The following is a 4,396-nucleotide window of genomic DNA, read 5'->3' as shown; positions in this document are numbered from 1 at the left end:
CTCCTCCTCCTCCTCCTCCTCCTCCTAGACCTTGAACAAATGTATGGAAGTATGTTTCTCTCTAATGCAATAGGTGTACATAGTGACGATGTCACAGATGATTGACTGGATGCAAAACGCCACTTCTCTCCCCCACATTTTGGAATTCGAACCCTGGTCATGTCCACAACGCCACCTTTACAACTCTGCAGAAAAGGGCTTTCCAAGCTGCCTGGACATTTTGTTTACTTTGCTTCTTTTGTTATTGTTGAATAAAGGTTTGCACTATTGACTGACTGAAACTTTCTTTGTTTATGCTGTATACTTTCTTTCAGCCTCGTAATAAAACTCTTAATTAATATCTTTCCTTTGGTTCCAAGAGAATTGACTGACATTACCTTCTGCTTGAACGTACCTGTTTGTATATTTTTTTACGTCAGATTTCTCAAAACTAGGTAGATCTACTGAGTAGATAGGACTTTGTAATTCTGAGGTAGAGAAATAGGGCTGAGCTATGTAATGAAAGTGGGAGTGCTGCCAGGTCTCTGGGCGGGGATCTCGTGGTCTGGTGGTACGGTGTTTGTCTCTCATTCAATAGGTCCCGGGTTCAAAACATGACAGCGACGGAACATTTTCTTCTTTTTATTTATTTTCCCTTTCACCTCTTTTCCTGCTAATCGGGTTTTGTTGTTTGCTTTTGCCCCCACCTTCTTCTCTCTCTGCCAACCGCCCCTCCCCTCCTCCCCCACCACACACACCGTTTGCCGCCTCCTCAGGGCCTTTGACTCTTTCAGCTACAGTTCTACTTCTACTCCTTTATTCTCTCTTACTACTGTATTTCACTACTCCCCTGATCTTAGAGTAGAAAAGCTCTGACACCTAGCCTTCTCAGTCAAGGGCGAAAAAAATTCGGAGATCCCGTGTGCAAGTTGCGCTCGTTAAAGATCCTAAAATCGAAAAGAATAGGATTCGGACGCCCCTCCCACGTGCAGAATTCAAAATTAATTCCAACCAAACTGAACTTGCTTAACTCACTGAAGACGTTTCACGTCAAAAACACTGGATGGCCCGTCATTCTGAGAGACGGTTCCCGTGGAAAACATGGGATCGTCATTATCGCCGATAGCGTTGATATAAATGCCGCTACAAGCACGGGGATCCGGCTTAGTTGTTTGCGTACCGTACCCATTGTTTCGTTTCCCAGAAAAGTACCCGGAAGTCGGTCAATAACGGTTGGCCCAAGGCACTTATAGTTAAGTGACTGCTAAGACTGTTTGTGTTGTAAATGCAGTGATTGTCTATAATAATAATGGCTTCTCATATTTTCTTATTCGTAAATTTGTTGAACCTTGAATTTTTTACATTAAAAAAACACATGGAAAATGATATGGCAGAGATAGACACGTATACTTTAATATCTTTGTTTTTCATGTGTTATTCTTGTTTGTTTCAAAAGGGCATTGCAGTTGGTCAGATGGTTCTCATTTTAAACTATTCTGAAAAAAACACCCTTCAGTCTTCGGTGATTGTTCATCGAAAAATCCTTAAGTCTTTCCCGCGCCCTCATGTGACCATACGCAGTTGCGTGCGTCGTAAAAAAAAGGAAATAAATAAATCCCCCAAATACCCAGGCTTCCGGAGAGCCATTATCAACTAAAAGACTGCGACAAGTGGTACATTTCTTGAAACCACCTCCCCTCCACCCACTCGCCCTGTCATAGGATCCGCTTCTCGGGGTTAGCCTGACCCGAGGATACCGGAACTAAAGCTTTATTTTGGTAGCCTCGGCCTGACCCAACGACCCGAATGTTCCTTTAGATGGACCTTAGTCTACAGGCATACGCAGAACCGTTCTTGGTCCATTTTTTTAAAGACCATATTTTATCCCTTTCAGTTAATTAAAATATTTCTGTTTGTCTCTCTTGTCCAATGAACAAGTTCTTCTTTACGTGATCGAACTGGTTTTCTTGTTAATGAGAAATAATTTATCTTTTATAAATGAAGTGTTACTCTCAATGGTCATAATATATGACATCGTCATCGATGTAAAGCGCCCAGAGTCAATTCTCGTACTCGTATGGGATAGAGAGCTATATAAAAACCTTTTACTTCTTCTTCTTCTTCTTCTTCTTCTTCTTCTTCTTCTTCTTCTTCTTCTTCTTCTTCTTCTTCTTCTTATTATTATTATTATTATTATTATTATTATTATTATTATCATTATCATTATTATTATTTATCATTATTATTTACTGTTTGTGACTTGTAGTGCAAAAAGAATAGGGGAAAAAAGGAGGGGGTTGCACGGGATAATCCTTCGTATTGCCGCACTGACTTGTATTAGTTTGCACTTTCGCAATCCTTTAGGCTAGGAGAAAATATTGACATTTCTTTTGGAGTTGCAAAAACAAGAAGACGAAATGAGCCTATACAGTTTCCATGCAGCACGTGTCGATTTTCATGGTTTGCAAAACTTCCCCCTACATTATAAATACATTCGTAGTAGCTAAAGCAACGCATTAGACTACATTCTCGATATCATATTCCATGCGGAACTTCGAAGTTTGAGTGACCTGCTAAAGAGAAGGGACTGAGGGGGGTATGATTCATTACTCTGACAACATGCCTTTTGCTTATTCACAGCCGTTTCGAGATTTATTTTTAAGGCGTTTTGTTAGCGTAACCGTTTTTAAAAAGGCTTTCTTCCAAAATGTTAATGCTACTTTAAAGGAACAACTAGCAACAGTTTCACTTTGATTTTTTTTTCATACTAGTGTGGTAGAGCTAACTGACCGTGCTATCGATTTAGCAAACTAAAATTGTCTCTTGTTACCTCCTTTCCTGCTCTCTAGCAATGTTCTGTTGTCTGCTTTCGTCTCTTCTTTCTGCCCCCACGCGTTCACCTCCTTTGCCCCCTCCTACTGCTATTTCTTGGCTCCTTCTTACAGCTATCATTCAGCCACACCCCTAATCTTTTCGCAGAAAAGATCTATACTTACCCTTCTCGGACAAGGGCGAAAAACCTCGGAGGGCTCGTGAGTAAATTGCGCACGTTGAAGTACTTAAAGATCCCTCTGTGGTCTAAAATCGATAAATAAGAGTAGGCTTCAGCCGCCACCCGGGCAACATTAACAATTTCCTACCCCAACTGAAATAGTTTAAAGTGTCCCATGCACTCATATGACCCTACGCAGCTGCGTGCGCGGTAAAAAACCCAAAAAAGAAACAAAACAAACCAACAACCTGTAACATATATACAGCAACAAACTTATCATATATACAGTCAACAGACCTATGACATAGATCTATACCATCTACAAACTTGAGTCAAATCAATAAATGTATGACATACACAATCGCTTAATTTTTTACATTTCCAATCAACAGACATAATAATTCCGCAAATATTATAATTGTTACCATCACTGCCACTCCGGAAGTAGGACTGAAACTATTCAAAATGGGGTAGAAAAAAAGAAGGGGGGGGGGGGACCGCGTAAGGATGTAAGTTTATTTTATCGAGAAAAAAACCCACTTAAAACAGAGATGTCGATTATATTATACTTTAAAACTACAATAAAGAATATTGCATTTAGGCATATCAAACTTCAAACACAAACTAATTGAACTATTTAGACTTCACGCTTGTAAGACACACACACACACACACACACACACACACACACACACACACACACACACACACACACACACACACACACAAACACACACAGAGTAGAAAATTTCGCGGAACAATACAGTGCAAGCTGCGGATTTCACGCGCTCAAACACTATCAAACTGACAAGATCGTTCTCTGTCTATAGCTCATGGGAGAAATGAGGAAAGTTTGTGCAAAGTGCCTTTCCCAAGGATACAACGTCGGGCCCCTGACGGGATTCGAACCCACGACCTTACGGTTACGAGTCCGAGAGCCTAACCACTAGGCCACCAACGCCATTTTATAGTTATGTCGATCAATTTTCCAGCAAACTGAGACCTCAGTTCATTTCAATGCCAATTCCCAAAATGAACTTAACGAAATGAAAAGTGGGCCCAAGAACGTAAAGAAGCAGAGCGTGGATAAAAGGCTGGTATGTCCACATGACAGCCAACAGTGTGCAGTGAGACAGTCGCGATACGCACAATGTCACGCACAATCTTGGTCAAGATTTTGGCTTTCGTTGTTACTCTCATAGGTAAGTGATGCTATCGGACTTTCTCACTTTGCTTAAACTGAGAGAAAGTACATGTATTCTATAGGCTACTTATAGCTAAACATTTCTTTTAAGGTGTGCAAACTCTAGTCTCCTTTGGAATATGGCGTAGATTTTCTTGATGACTGATTTCTTGTTTCCCCTAAGCTTCTTTTTTAACTATGTGCAAAGTAATAAAATGTGGCCATTGGTTCAGAAAGAAAAT

General features: G+C 40.4%; 1 long non-coding RNA gene across 1 annotated transcript in view; it reads left to right on the top strand.

Annotated features, from left to right (window-relative positions):
* LOC106011296 overlaps nucleotides 1-281 on the top strand; it is a 1,556-nt gene extending 1,275 nt beyond the window's left edge. The window contains exon 2 of the long non-coding RNA XR_001184714.2: nucleotides 74-281. This is a non-coding gene — a long non-coding RNA (uncharacterized LOC106011296). The remainder of the gene's footprint in view (nucleotides 1-73) is intronic.
* Nucleotides 282-4,396: the final 4,115 nt, after the last annotated feature.

The sequence above is a fragment of the Aplysia californica genome, unplaced genomic scaffold (assembly GCF_000002075.1).
Source record: "Aplysia californica isolate F4 #8 unplaced genomic scaffold, AplCal3.0 scaffold00086, whole genome shotgun sequence".
In the NCBI taxonomy this organism is placed as follows: Eukaryota; Metazoa; Mollusca; class Gastropoda; order Aplysiida; family Aplysiidae; genus Aplysia; species Aplysia californica.
The sequence above is the reverse complement of the archived record's forward strand: the minus strand, read 5'-3'. Positions and strand labels throughout refer to the sequence as shown.